Below are 16,351 nucleotides of genomic sequence, written 5' to 3'. Positions count from 1 at the left end.
GACTCCATGGATGGAATACAACTTGTTCCTAATCTTTGAGTGGGAAAGACCCACCCCTCAAACTCAGCATTCCTTTATTAATATTTGGTCCAAGGGTAAAAACCAGAAGTCTGTACTACTTGTCTGCTCTCTTCCAAGCTTTCCCACCTAGAATTCAGAATTGATTATATTTTTAATTGAAAAACATTGTTCCAAACTCATGTGTATTACCTGTGCAAACACAATCATTACAATTATTCTATATTAAGAGAATTTTAGCTTCCACAATGTCTATTTTTTGTTATGGGAAGTTGTTTTTGTTTTCTAAAGGAAAAATTAACTATGAAAGTGTTTATTTGGGATACGAAAGTGATTCCCCTTAATCAACACATTACTGTTTTTATTTTACAATTTTGAATGTGTTGAAAGTGTTCCATTTCAGAAACAAAAAATGGCATCTTCAATGTAATAGAGACTGTTCATAGGTCCCCAACCCTTTAAGTAGATGATGCATGATGAATAGTTAATCAAGCAGTTGGCCCTAATTTAAACAAAATATGTGAATGAGTTTAATTATAACATCAAAAATGCATGCCCTATTGAGTTAGTGACATTTTCTATTATTTTCTATTTAATTTTCTTTGTTATCCATCAATCAATCTTTTTTAAAATGGAATAATCCATGCTCCTAAATAGATTTTTGTTGTATTATCATTTATTATTACACAAATTGCCTTTAAATTGCTACCTGTCTGCTTGAAACACAATCACTTAAAGATCCATAGAACTCTGTATTTCACAGTTATATTTTTTAATATACATGTCACAGATGTTTTAACAAGAGTGTGTCAATGCTAATTAGACTTATCACAGCTGGCAATCTCTAGTCATTTGTGCTGCCCATATCTTTCTTGGTATGTGAAACCTACTTCTAAAAACTGCTGATTGCTCTAATTTACTAAAATATTCTGACATCCACCTGTATCCATTTCCTGCTTTCTGTCCAAACTACATGATTTCTGGTTTTAATTAGACATCAGTGCTGATTCTCCCTTAATCCTCTCTTCATGACTCTTTCTAAATATTGAAATGAAAAAGTGGGCCCCAAAGCAAATATTCTTGACACTTATGATATACAAAGGTGGGAAAATAGCAGCTTCCTCTTGGGTGTTTAAATTCATTTAAAATATTCATTTATAGCACTAAAGTTATAGTAGGAGGGCATTGTCTTGCATTTGAGCTGAAAACTGGCTGAAGATTCCATCATATAATATGTATTTTGCTTAGGGTCTGCACAAAGCAGTGCAGTGCCTGAGGAAGTCATCTTGGGAACTACAAAGGCTTGAAGTGTCACTGTTCCATCTGAAGATGATAGGAAGAGAGGTGATAGCCAAAACTTTGTTGTTTATGTCTAAAGGAAGTTTCAGAACTAAAATGTAAACATTTGAAATTGGGCAGGTGTGGTGGCTCATGCCTGTAATCCCAGAAATTTGGGAGGCTGTGACAGGACGGCTCAAGCCCAGGAATTAAAGACCAGCCTCAACAACAAAGCAAGACCCCATCTCTACAAAAAAATTAAAAATTAGCCAGGCATGGTGGTGCATGCCTGTACTCCCAGCTGCTTGGGAGGCTGGGATGGGAGAATCTCTTGAGCCCAGAGGTTTGAAGTTACAGTGAGCCATGATCATACTGCTGCACTCTGGCCTTGGTGACAGAGCAAGACCCTGCTTCTTCAAACAAAAAATAACAAACAAATTAACAACAAAAAAGACTTTAAAAAAACCCATTTAAAATCTAAACAATGAATTAGCATGATAGAATTGATTTCATCCTAAGTGGTTACATTTAATATTACATAAGTAAATAAAAGATCAGATTTTTTTTGAAAAAAGAATTATGTAATTTACAATGTTTTCTCACAATAGCTATTGAAGAATTATACCATTTTCAGATTACTGTGTTTTGGTATATAGTAAGTTTTCCATTCCAAAACACAATAAATAAATACATAAATAGAGTGTTATATGTGGCCATTATTTCACAAAAAGACACATTCACCAATGAACTCACTCTAACAATTTCCAGTGAGACCAAATCATATGAAAAAAGTTTTAATTTTTTCATTTTCATGACACACATAAAAATGTGGGAGGTGGAGGAGCAGCATTTCTGGAATCTTGTTGTAGGCATACACTCTTTCCACAAATTTCTAGGCCCTCTCCTGTTTAGCCTCTAATTTACCCCCCGAGTGTTTTATATAAGTGCAGTTTGAGTGCAAGGTGACCACAGGCCTTAAAAAGGTTGTCACGTGGATTGAAAATGCCTTCACTTCCTCTGTGGCAGCTTCAGAATGGATCAGGACCAGAAACAGATGACAAAAACAACTTTGATATTCCTGGTTTTCTGGGGGTTTTTGATTCAAATTTTTAAATCATTTGAAGATGGAAGGAACTTGCTTTTGTGTAAACGCCACAAAGAAAAAATCATCAAACAGATTTGAATTGAACCTAAAAAACAGATCACCCACTCTCTACTGCTTTTCTTGTATCCCTCCCACACCAATAAGCACACTCTGTCAACCCTCCTCTTTCTAATTTGATAAGTGTGGGAAACTGCATTACATAAACAAACTCAGCTGAAGTTCCCTTTGAGTGGTTACTACTTATGTAAAACTCGTTTCACTGATAAAATTTTATCACCTGATTCAACTATTCATCCTAATTTTTTCTTTTAAGACTAACAGAAATAAATGTTCAGTTTAACAGCACATGACTTCGCAGGATTTTTGTGCACAAGTGAAAGTATTTTGTGTGTACATATACACATACTCACAAGAGAGAAGTTTCTCGGGGGCTCTGGAGACACTTGCTTTCTATTTGCAAATCCATGCCTCAGGAAGAAAGGGGGCTATTTTGCCTTAGTTCATTCTGTTTTATTATTCTCACGTCTTCTTTTGGATTTCAGTTATTAATATTTTTCCTCCATATTTCTTGTTTTTCATTGTTTTAGCTCCACTGTAGTCCTCTTTCAAATTTTAAGAATGTCTCATATCTCTTCCAGTTGTTGATAACGTTCTCATCGTATTGATCTTGCTCCCGTTTCCCTAGTGCAAACAGATTCTGCTCTTGTTTCTCAGCCACCTCCTTTTCACTTTAAAAAGTCAACTTTTCATCACATTTTTCATTTTCTCTGTTCCATAAAATTAATTTAAATTCACACTGCAAATAGTAATTAATTTTTTCCTTAAAAAATAATTTCCCCAAAAATATGTCCTACTTCAGGAGTGCATATAGAGTATTTCTTCTTTGATTTATTAGAGAATATTTTCACAAGTCCACACTGTTCTTGATTGCTTTGGAAGAAGAGAAGTTTATTTGATAGCGGGTTCCAGCATAAACTCAGAGCTACTAAATTCTCTCTGAGTCTTCTTAACACCTCAAACTATGTCAAGAATTAATAAATAGTTATTCAAAGACAGATGGTGAGTATTGGAAGCAATTAAACAGAGAATTGGGCTTATTTTTCTGGTTTTCAATATAATTACGAAAAGAACTAATGCATAAAAATAAGAAGTAGAGGAAAAGGGGGAGTCAAATAATGCTCATTTAGTATTATCATTGTTTTCAGAGGAGTAATAAGCATACTTTTTTAAAACTAGAAAATAGCTTTATTATTTCTTGGATAATAAAAATAATACATACTCATAAAACTGTTTAATACTAAAGAATGATATAAATAATCCCTTAAAAGCATAAAATCTAGATGATTTAGTAAATTTACTTCTGTCTCCTTCTGTCTTTCTATATCTATACACACACATACAGTCATATAATTTTAAATATATGGAATTATACATGCACCTAATAGATATTTTAAAGTATATGTGTGCATACGTGTGTGTGTATGTATATGGAAGCTATAATTAGAATTGAAAGATTAATAGTTTTATGCATACTTCAATTTTTCATTCTATTTGAATATTATTATTATTTTTAATTCTACATTTCAGGTGTTGGTTGATGATATATAGGAAAGCATATTAACCTTGTATCACGTGATTTGCTATAGTTGCTTATTAGTACCAGGACATTTTGTTTGATTCTTTTGAGGTTTCTAACTAGACAATCATGTTTTCTTCAAATCACGAAAATTTTACTAATTTCTCTTTTATATGTATATATTTTCATTTCATTTTCTTATTTATTGTACTAGATAGCACTTCTGGTTTGATATTCAATAGGAATGGTGAGAAAGGACATCTTCACCTTGTTCCCAATCTTAGGAGAAAAATGTCAGTTTCACACAATAATTATGATATTACTTGTAAGTTTTAAGGATATATCCTTTATTGTGTTGAGTTTCTTTCTATTTCTATTAAATTTTTTTTTCAGAAATGAGTGTTGAATGTTGTCAAATGCTTTTTCAGCATCTGTTGACAGGACATACTATTTTTCTCATTTGTAAATGATCTGTGTATGGAAAACTACAAAACACTGATAAAATAAATACAGAAAGAATATATGTAAATGCTGAGATATTCAATGTTCAAGTATTTTAAAAGTCAACATTGATGACATGTCAATTTTTTCCATTTTCCATTTATAGATTCAATGCAATCTCAATCATAATTCCAGCAAGATATTTTGAAGATATTGACCAACTGATTTAAAAATTTATTCTGAAAGGTAAAAGGTACAGAATAGGCAAAATGATATCAAAGAATAATCAAGTTGGAGGAGTCACATTGATCTATGTATCTATTATTTTTCCAATACCACACTGTTTTGATTAGTGTAGCTTTAAAGCAAGTCTTGAAAAAAAAGATGTATTTAGAGAAGCTATAATCAGAATGAAAAGGTTAAAATTTTATGCATAAATATTTCCATTTGTGGTTCTATTTTAAATATTACTATTATTTCAAGACTTACTTTGAATATCTATTGGCAAAAGAATAGATACACAGATCAACAAACTGAATAATCCCAGAATTAGGTATGGTCAACTGAGTTTTGACAAAAGAGCATGCTAATTTAATACAGAAAGTATTCTTTTTTTAACAAATGATACTGGACCAATTGCCTGTTTCTGTACAAAAACTGAACTAGACACAGACCTTACATCCCACACAAAAATAACTAAAATGATTATAATCCTAAAAGTAAAATTAAAAACTATAAGACTTCTAAATGAAAGCATGGGATAAAATATTTATAACACTGGATTTGCTAAGAAGAACAACACTAAAAGCATTCTATCCTAGCCTTGTTCAAGCTCCTAAATAATTTTGCTAAGAAGATACAACACTAAAAGCATAATTCATTAAAGAAAATATAGATAATTTGGGCTTTTTTAATATTAAAAACTTTCCTGTGAAAGATCCTCTTAAGACAATACAAAGACTATTCATTACAAAATACATATTTAATCCAAATGTACGTAAAGAAGAAAACTTACAACTCAAAATTTTAGGAACAAGACAAGAAACAATTCAATTAAAAATAGACAAAGTTCTGAACAGATACTTCACTAAATAAAAAATATGGGTGACAAAATAAGCATATGGTAAGATGATCAACATTATGTTGAGGGAAATGCAAATTAAAGCAACAAGGAGATATCATTATATACATCTTACAGTGGTTCAAATAAAAAAACTGACAATACCTATTGCTGGTGAAGTTGCAGAAAAACAGGAATTCTCATTTAATACTGGCAGGCATGCAAAGTGATTCCACCACTTTAGATTTGCAGTTTTTACAAAGCTAAACATACTCTTACTTTAAGACCCACTATTTCTTCTCCTTTGTATTTAACTAACTGATGTGATTAATTTGGGTTACACAAGAACCTGCATACAAATGCTTATAGCACTTTACTTGTAATTGCCAAAAATAGGAAGCAATCAAAATACCCTTCAACACATGAATGAATAAGTGAACCATGGTGCATCTATGAAGATGTATAGCATTTAAGGATAAAAAGAAATAAACTATCGAGCCATGAAAAACCATGGATGAATCTTAAATGTACGTTTCTAAGTGAAAGAAGCCGTTCTTGAAAACACTACATGTTGTATGATTTTATTTATTTGACATTCTGAGAAAGGCAAAACTATAATGACAGAAAGAGATCAGTGATTGCCAGTGGTTTGCAAAAATGAATAGCTGAAGTGCAAGGTATTTTTGTTTTGATTTTTGTTTTTTAGGGTGAGGAAGTTCTGTGTGACACCAAAATGGTAGATATATAATATTATGAATTTTTCAAAACCCATAGAACTTTATAGCACATATGAATGGACATTGATGTGTGAAATTTAAAGAAAATTATTTAGGAGCTTGAGCAAGGCTAGGATAGAATTCAGATTGTGACAAAATAATCTGATTGCATTATAAATGTAGAAAATAACCTCACTGAGAGAAATGGAGACATGATTTCTGACCCAAGCAACTCTGGAAGTGAGTAGAGACTGTAAAACTAGTGGCAAAATAAGTTAAATATAAACTCTGTAGTATAGTAGATCAAATTGTTTTTCATGGGATATTGATTAACAACTCTAACACTCGTATAATGAAATTGAAGAAATAAGTAAACAATTGGCAGGTAATCCGAGCCAGGTTTCTCACTGATGGAGTTAAAGGTTACACAAAATCAAAAGGAAAAGAATGGAATGATCAATGAGGTATTGGATTAGAGTGAGAGACATCATTATGAACTCATGTTTAACTCAATATATATAGATCCACATAGAAATATTTATAGATAAGTGCATATTCATGAGTTCGTATGTGTAAATTTATTTTTTTGTTGCTGGCTGATAGAGCCTAGAAACAATGAAAATAAGCACACCCTGTATCCAGATATTGGTTTCTAAATACCCTCTTCCAGTCAAAGAACTAGAGAGATCCTGAAGAAACGGCTGATCCTAAATATGGGTCATGGAACATACGCAGTAATTCTGGAGCATTTTGTAGCAGTGGAAATAAGGATGTACCCAAAAGAAACAAAGCAAAACATAACAGTGAGGGAATAATAACGGAGCCTGGGAAAAAAAGGTTTCACCTGCAACAGTTTGAGCAACAAAAGTTTGTAATATTGAATTACAACACTAAGTATATAAATAAAAATCCACAAGTCCATATTGATATAAATAAATGCTTAACTAAATTAGTAAGTGAATGATAAAAGACAAATCTCATATAGAAAAACTCGATTTTGTTTTATTTTAGTTTTTAAGAGACAAGGTCTCACTATGTCACACAAGCTAGAGTGCAGTGGTGCAATTATGACTCACTGTAGCCTCGACTTCTGGGCTCAGGTGATCCTCCCACCTCAGCTTCCCAGGTAGCTGGGACTACAGGTGTAAGCCACCATGGCTGGCTAACTTTTGTATTTTTGGTAGAGCTACAGTTTTATCATGTTGCCCAGGCTGCTTTCAAACTCCTGGGCTCAAGTGATCTACCTACCTTGGCCTTCCAAAGTGCTGGGATTACGGGTGTGAGCCACCGTGACCAGCCCAGAAAAACTCTAAATAATATATGTAGACATTTTCCCTTCAAGGAGGTGAAGCATTATTCATCATTCCTTAATTTTGTGTTGGGTGCAGTAACTTCCTTCTGCAGTACAGAGTGGAAAGGTGGAAGTTAATCACTTCATAGTGGAGAAATCTGACAATCACTATGTCAGCCAGGTGATCAGTTTAACACCAACCATGATGAGTCATGCTTTTTTGTTTTGTTTTCCTAAGATGGAGTCTTGCTCTATCGCCCAGGCTGGAGTGCAATGGCATGATCTTGGCTCACTGAAACCTCTGCCTCCTGGGTTCAGGTGATTCTCCTGCCTCAGCCTCCCAAGTAACTGTGATTACAGGCGTCCACCACCACCCCTGGCTAATTTTTTTGTATTTTTAGTAGAGATAGGGTTCCACCATGTTGGCCGGGCTGGTGTCAAACTCCTGACCTCAGGTGATCCTCCCATCTCTGCCTCTCAAAGTGCTAGGATTACAGGCATGAGCCACCATGCCCAGCCTGAGTCATGTTGACAGTGCATAGCCTTGATGTGATGTGATGTGATGTGTTGTGATGTGATGTGATGTGATGTCACTTGAATGGCACTTTATGCTTGTGGTCTTCCTTCCCTAAACCCAGAATCCCAGTGTAAGCATGAGAAAAAAAAAAAAGAAAGAAAGAAAAAGAAAAGAAGTTGGAAAGTGACAAAGAAGGAAGGAAAGTCACCATTCCTGTCTTGTAAGTCATATATTGAAGTTTTTCTTTTTTTTTATTAGCAATGGGAAGATATCGAAAGACGTTTCAACAGAAGATGAGATAAACCCAAGTCTAGGAACATTCTACAACACAGCTCACCAGTAATCCTTAACAATATCAAGGTCAGCAAAAAAAGGGGGAAAATGTATCAAATTATGGAAATGAAGAAGAGGATTAACTTGGAATTTAAGATGATCATCTCCTCTGATGGATGTGTCAGAGGGATGGGACAATATGCTCCATAGCTTTTGTTATAGGTAATGGTTCTAGGGGTGACTATATTATTAAAAATAACTAACTATATTAAAAATTTGCCAACTTATAACATTATAGCAGGACAGGCAAGCCCCAAAATGGGGCTTAGCTTGGGAAGGTTCTTGGCTTCCCCTAGGAAGGAATTCAAGGGCATGGAGGAGCAGGACAAACTCATAGGCAGTGTGCCCAGAGTCATCAGCCTATGGGCTCTTGGAAACTGTATTTATACTCACATTAACCAACTTTCAATTATATTCAAATTAAGGTGCAAGTCAATGCAAACTGAAGAGCAGGTTACTTAGAATTTTGTTGGGAAGGGGTGGTAACTTCCCAGTCATTGCCATGGCATTTGTAAATTGTCATGGCACTGGTGGGAGTGTCTTATACCAATGAGTAATGAGGGCAGCCTTCATGTGCATCTTCTGGTTCCTGCTAATATCTTCACTTCGTCCTGTTGGGAGCAGACCCTATTTGGGTCGGCAGAATTCTGGCCAGAACACAAGTCTTGCTAGTCTCCTAACTCAGTATATCCATATAATTAAATACTTTGTAAACTTCAAAAATTATTTTTCCAACATATATTCTTTGACATTCAAAGAGGCTGACAATCTGTTATGTCAGTAGTACATGTGTGTGGTTGGGAATTCAGCTGAGACTTTCGAGTGCTCTTTTTTGTGATTTGCATTGGATTTGGCACTAAGGACACAATGGATAATACAGTGCATCAATTATGTAAGTTATTTTGCTCTAGAGCAAGGGTCTCCCACCCCTGGGCTGTGGACCAGTACTGGTCTGTGGCCTGTTAGGAACCACGCCACACAGCAGGAGGTGACTGGTGAGCAAGTAAGTATTACCACCTGAGGTCCACCTCCTGTCAGATCAGCGGCAGCATGAGATTCTCATAGGAGCATGAAACCTATTGTAAATTGCACATGCAAGGGATCTAGGTTGCATGCTCATTATGAGAATCTAATTAATGCCTGATGATCTGAGGTGGAACAGTTTCTTCCCAAAACCAACCTCGACCCCCTGTCCATGGAATAATTGTCTTCCATGAAACTGGTTTCCGGTGCCAAAAAGTTTTGAGACCGCTGTCCTAGAGGATGCAAGTGTTTTCACAAACTACTTTCCTCAAATAATATGAAATGGACATGTGCGATACTACACAAACTCGAAACAAGTTGTGAACCAGACTCAGCTGTTTAGAGTGCCTCCTTAAAGAAAGGGATTTGACAGAGCTCTCAAGGAACAATGGGATTTAAATACTGAATAAAAGGAAGCTCACTGTCAGTTGAGGAAATGCAGCCCTGTGGTGGAAAGCAGTATGGACTGTTGGACAAACTGAAAACAAAAAAAGGCGAATGTAGGTGCAACATAGAAAAGAAGTTGGACAGACGCGGTGGCTCACGCCTGTAATCCCAGCACTTTGGGAGGCTGAGGAGGGTGGATCACGAGGTCAAGAGATTGAGACCATCCTGGCTAACACGGTGAAACCCCGTCTCTACTAAAAATACAAAAACAAAATTAGCCAGGCATGTTGGCGGGTGCCTGTAGTCCCAGCCACTCAGGAGGCTGAGGCAGGAGGATGGTGTGAACCCAGGAGGTGGAGCTTGCAGTGAGCCGAGATCCGCCACTGCACTCCAGCCTGGGTGACAGAGCGAGACTCCGTCTCAAAAAAAAAAAAAAAAAAAAAAAAAAAAGAAAAGAAAAAGAGAAGAAGTTGGAAACTGACAAAGAAGGAAGGAAAGTCACCATTCCTGTCTTGTAAGTCATATATTGAAGTTTTTTTTATCAGCAATGGGAAGTTATTGAAAGACGTTTCAACAGAAGACAAGATCAAACTTGAACGGGAATAATTACTGAGGCCACAGTGTGTAGAAAGGTTAAGAAAGGGGCAAGAAAGAATGAGGAGTGAATGAGGAGCGACCATTAGGAGGCCTTGGCTACAAAACACAGAGCCCCCTCTAGCCACTTTGAGCAGAAAGACAATGTATTTAATGCTATGATGGGGCAACCTATAGATGTCCGAGAAGGTCATAGGATCAGGAGTGGGGCCATCCAGCCAGGAAGCATATGTGATTTATGTTCTTGGAGGGCTCTAGAACAGGGCTTCTCAATATTTCTGTGGTGACATATATACAGATATGTTTCCAAAAAATTATATATGTATGTAAATATGTATCTGCATACATATATATCAGTAATGAACCCATACTTTTATAAAATACAATAAAAATACTTTGTAGAAAACAAAATATGAAAAGCATAAACATATCATTTCAAAGCTTTTATTATTAGATCCAACAGACATATTGCATTTCAATAAATATAATCAGAATAAATATAATGCAGTCACACAGAAAAAATTTCAAAACATATATCTTCACTGCTATTGTGCATATCAGTGATTAATTTAGAGAATCATTACTCTACTTGTAACTTTTTGTTTTTCCACAATCATAATTAAACAAAAAGTTTTGAAGGAACTAGCAATCATCATATTAAACACCTGCACTCACATCTGGAATGAACATCATGTATATCAATATTTAAGTTTTTAATGTGATGAATAATCTTGCTTCTTGCTAGTTAAATGAATTACTTTAGGTTGGTTGATGACAATCTTCCTCTTGAGGAATAATTTATATATAAACGGTTTCTGTATTCTGTTTTAATGAAAATCATACTAGAGAAAAAAGTATCTCACAGAGGTAAATTAGAATAAAGAAAGACATTTTAGAGTAATTTTGGCAAACACAAAATATTCATTTATTAAGTTGGTCACCACTGAGACAATGCTGTAGTTTCAAAATTGAGCTTTAGTCCTTCATCAGTAGCCAATTTCAATTTAATCTGTAAAGTTATAGTTGTCTTTAAAATATTTTCCAATGGAAGAAATTGATTTCAAGTCCATTTTTTGATGAAAAGGTTTTAAAAATTTAATCAATTTTGATGAAAATGTTTTAAAAATTTAATCAAATTTTATTAGGTATCCTAGCAATAACCTTTTTCAGTTGTACACTATCAATATCATCACCTAATTCAGGTAATTGTAGGTAAAGTATAGAACATATTACAACACTCTGTAGAAACAATTCTTTTCCAAACATCTATCTTTCATTAAAGACCCATTTTCTGGGATGGTTATACATTTCTTCATTATAGTTTATCTGAAAATGCAGCCCACATTGAACATGGTCCTGCCCACATAGAACCCACATATGCAGCCCACATAGAACATGTCTCGTTTACACCTCTCACCACGTGAAGCTCACCCTGTGAGTCTGATAAAATGCCAGTTGGTGTCTTGTTCAAGTAGTCATGTCGTAGGATGGTGTGACGATGCTAAATTACTCTAAATCTAAAGATTTCTCAGCTTTCCTTTCAACTTCTGCATCTGTGTCCTCGTGGAGCAGTGGTGCTCTGAGGGCTCTGCCCACATGGACACATCACTGCAGCCACTGCTGGGCACAGAACAGGGTACACACCAGCTCTGCTAAGCAGCTGTTTCTACTGCCAGAAACTCCCCAACCTTTGCCCTGAGAGAGGGAAGTCCCTCTGCCCCCTGTGATAGAAGTGATCAATTGCCTGATATGCCTTCTTCTTCATGGCCTTCTACTTTGAACTGAAATCTCACAGTGATTTGTATCTGAGTGGCCAGCCCAGCTCACCGTCAGGCATCAAAGATGAGAAGCATCTGAAAATGTAGTTCCTGGTTTTTCTCAGAGAGGAGGTGTGCTCATAATGTGAGGAAACTGAAAATACAGGAGTGGTTTTCAAAAGATACTGTGTGCAGTCAAAATGGAGGATGAATCTCTACTGCAGAGCCTGTAAAAGGAATCCAGAAAAACGATTTCATTATCACCTTTACTGGACATTTAATTGGTTTTCTCTTAGGCCAGCCCAAATAGTCATGTCCACCATTAATCAGAAGAACAGGCCGCTGCCTAATTGCTTTAATTTCAAGACTGCCAGAAAATATCTCTGTCCAAATCTTTTCTCTGATTTGTTAAATAGCCTTTGTAAAAAGACAAAGGCTTGTATTTTATAGAGAGTAGTGGTTATAATTTTTAAAAAGTCATTTGAATGTAAATACTTCTCCTTAAGAAGAAGATTTCACTTAGTCACAGTGGACAGTAGGGCCAGGCTTCTTAAAGGGGAGAGGAAAATTTTTTTCAGAAAGAAGCACAGCTTAGCCTGCTGTCCTATCCAGTGTCCTGTTCAGCCTCTCTCCCCAGTTTTCTATTGTCCATCAAAACCTAACTTATTCATGAGAGGGAGCAAAGGAAGGGTAAAAAGGCTGTGTTGTCCTTCCCCAAACAATGAAAATATAAGTGAAACTCAATGCTATATTTAATTCTAGAATCATTTACCTATCTGTCCTTCTCTTAATGACTTTGATTTGTTGCTTTTTCCTGTGTGGTAAGAGGAAATAACATACCTCTCTTCCTACCAGTCTTTCAAAGCAAACTCTAAAAATAAGCCCGCCTTAATTAAATTGCAAATGTAATCATCAGGGTTTGATCCAGTAAAAACTACATGTGTTGGCATTATGTAAAAATCCCTTTAAACCTTGTATAAATTGATGGGAAGCAGCCCTGTGACCCACCTGTCAGGTCTGGCAATAACAGGCAACATGTGATGCAGACATGTAGAACATTGCACAAAGACCTCCCTGAGTGTTAAGCTTATTTATTTCTAAAAGTGAGGGGGTTAACATGCTCAGCTCAGCACTGTGTCTAACTGTTCCCAGTGCTTCCAAAAAAACTCTGTAAGCTGATATAAAAATGTGAAACTTCCCAAGAAAACCTTGAGAACACAAGCAATTCCTGAGGGCCTGCACTACCTCATTCGAGGCATCCTCAAAACAGGTCTGCCCGGAGGCGGAGGCTGCATCCGGGGCTGGTTACATTCATGGTTCCTTATCTGGGGTGCAATTTGAGATCTACATAATGTGCAGTGAAACAGGTTGTTGATTGAAGTAAGTAATAAAAACAGCAGCAAGTGTATTGCCTTAGGCTATCAACAAATAAAATTCCTGAAAGAGGCAATAAGAGATCAGTGTGGTGAATGTTCATTTTGCATCCTCTGCAAGTTGAGACGGTTGATCTGTCTCTTTCCTCTATTTGGCTAAATTCTGTGCTCATATATTTTTAAAGTAAAAAAATCCACTTGCTATAAGGGTCTCTTGACTTGCATCCGGCAAGTGAAGCCAATCAGGGACAGGAGGACTCTCAGGCTCCATGGAATGGAAAAGCTCATGCAGGAGAGGAACTGAAGTGATAGTTTACTATTTTATATGAAGATCAGGCAGATACTAGTTATGTGATGGTAGACACATGTGTACAATAAGAGCCATGTTATTTTCTAGCTGAAATATTAAAAGCTAAGAGGAAGGAGGATACAATCTTTGTTTTACAAATCACGAAAATTAGAGCACGAATGGGCCTAAAATTAGAGATGAGGACCCTTACAGCTTTCAGGAGACGGCATTATGCTAGAAAAAATAAAGATCAGCTCATAATCTACATCGGTCACTTTTAAACTTGATGATCTTGAATAGTTTTTAAAAAAGCATTAAATGCTTTGCCAAATAAAATGTGCATGAATCAAGCTTATATTCCATACACCTAAGCATTTGTTGCATGCATTTCCCAGTGTCTCTACTGTGTTTTGTTATCAGATTTGAGTCAATGCTGACTGAAGCACAACAAGAAGATAGAGAATATTCTGTGGACAGAAATCAAATCCATGCCAAATGATGAAGAAACCAAAGTGGTATTGATAACAGGTGATTCTACCCGTATGTGGGGCAGGAGATGCATAGGCACTCTGTGTACCTTCCACTCAGTTTTGCTGTGAACCTAAAGCTGACCTTTAAAATAAAGTCTATTAAAATAAACAAGCAGAGTATTTATTTTGAATGAAAGGAGGGTGGGAGAGCTTTTTCGTGTATGTGCTCACTATCTTCAAGTGCCAGAAGGTAGATGGGATTAGTCTGATGTGGATGGTGTCCGATGGGCAGACCAGAGAAGAGAATTGTGGAGAAACACACACTTTTTTTCATTCTCAGTAAATAATCATGGCCCATTCTTTACTTTGCCAGAAAACAGACAAAAATAATCTTATCATCATGGAGCTGACATTATCATGGGGAGAACAGAAAAAATTAAGTGAAACGGACAGTATGCCAGATCGACAGCAACAGGCCCTCCTACAACCCCAGGTCCCCTGGCAAAGTGGGGTAGAGAAGTGCCTATGTCCTGCCAGCTACAGCAGAGGGGGTCTGCCTGCTGGCAGTAGGCCACAACCCACCTGTGCTATCAATGCATTTTCTGCACGAAACCAAAAGCTGAACAGCCATTTTTGATGATCTTACAGAGGTTTGGTTATAAAATATTAATGCAGATGCTTTTTATGTAGCATAAAGACCTATGGCACTTATATTATCAGTGTCTAATGTAAGTTTTAGCTATCTAAATACGCTCTAGTTTTTCTTTATGTTGCTTTTTGTTTGGGTTTAACTATAATATTAATCTTTTTTCCATTTTCCCCCACTTTCCCATTTCTCTTGCATTTCCCTGATTTATCATGCCTTACCTTTTTACATTATCCTTGCTCATTTATTTTACATATGGCTTTTACAACCAGCATACACCTGTCTTTTTAAAATTAGTTTTATGGGTCTGTCTTTTGTAGAGAAATTCAGTCTTGTTTTCTGTCACCTAGGTCTATATTTTAGTTTTGTGTTTCTTTTCGATTTTTTGATTTTGTATTTTTTGATATATGAACCCTCTAGGAGTACCGTGTGTTTGTGTGTGTGTGTGCACATGTATATGCATGTGTATATGTGTTTATGTGTAATACACGTTGAAATCTTAAAGTTAAAAATGCAAATTTATTATTAATCATTAATATAGGAATTAAGAGCATCTCTAGAGTTAATCTTGTAGTAAAATAAATAAATAACAACAGAAAGACAACATTCAACTTAAACAACCTCTGTTGGCCCAAATTTTGAATTTTGTTTGCATATCTTAGAATGTTAGAGGTCATTTATAAGTATTAAATTCTAGTGTGTTTACAGTGTCACATATTAGAAGTTATGTAAACATCTATGCAAATTACAAGAGAAATTTATTTGCCCCTCAAATTCCCGGGGCTATGAAGAGGTGAGAAAGAGCTCAGGCTCTTATGGTATCATACAGGGAGTTACTCAACAGGTTGGAGGACTTGTGGAGATGTTGATTGATTATGTGTATTTCCTGCAATTTTATTAAGGTTTAATAATGCAAATGTTAGCAACACCTTGCTTCAGTTTAATACGTTATATTTTAAGCGTTTCCCCTTTTATGATGCAAAATCTTTCCATAACTCCATATTGAATTTGTTTATTTCCCTATTCATTTCTGTGTTCACATCTTTGACTCACAAGGGGTTATTTCCCATGAACAGGTTGAGCAGATTTTTCCTTGCAGATTTTTCACTAACTTACCCATTGCTGTTGGTCTTCACTCACTTGAAAGCTGGTTGCTAAAGTTTTACATACCCCACTCCTCATCCAGGCAACCTGGAGGGAAGAAAGAAACATGGGTAGTGCCAGCAGTCTAGCTTCATGTCAGTGAGGTTGTCTGTGGATGAAACAGCCACCCTAGAGGTTACTGCTTTTGTTTTGTATACCTTTTGTTTCATTCAGCGTTTGCTTTGCTCAGCATCCAAGAGAAGAGTCTAGTAAGGCTGTGTCTCGTCTCCATTGACATACTGCTGCATATAATAAGAAAAAGGCTTTTCCATCAAGGAAGAGACTACCACAGCTGGGCTGTGGTGTCTTCGTGGTTTTCTGAGTATCACCAGCA

The 16,351-nt window shown here is 36.0% G+C and overlaps 1 long non-coding RNA gene across 1 annotated transcript; it reads right to left on the bottom strand.

The window, feature by feature from the left end:
* Positions 1 to 10,769: 10,769 nt before the first annotated feature.
* LOC134730739 (uncharacterized) lies at positions 10,770 to 16,067 on the bottom strand. Its single transcript, XR_010112693.1, has 2 exons — positions 15,991 to 16,067; positions 10,770 to 12,323 (listed from the first exon to the last, which is right to left on the bottom strand). It is a non-coding gene; the product is annotated as an uncharacterized LOC134730739 (long non-coding RNA).
* Positions 16,068 to 16,351: the final 284 nt, after the last annotated feature.

The sequence above is a fragment of the Pan paniscus genome, chromosome 6 (assembly GCF_029289425.2).
Source record: "Pan paniscus chromosome 6, NHGRI_mPanPan1-v2.0_pri, whole genome shotgun sequence".
NCBI lineage: Eukaryota > Metazoa > Chordata > Mammalia > Primates > Hominidae > Pan > Pan paniscus.
Note: the sequence above shows the minus strand (reverse complement) of the source record. Positions and strands in the feature narration are given on the sequence as shown.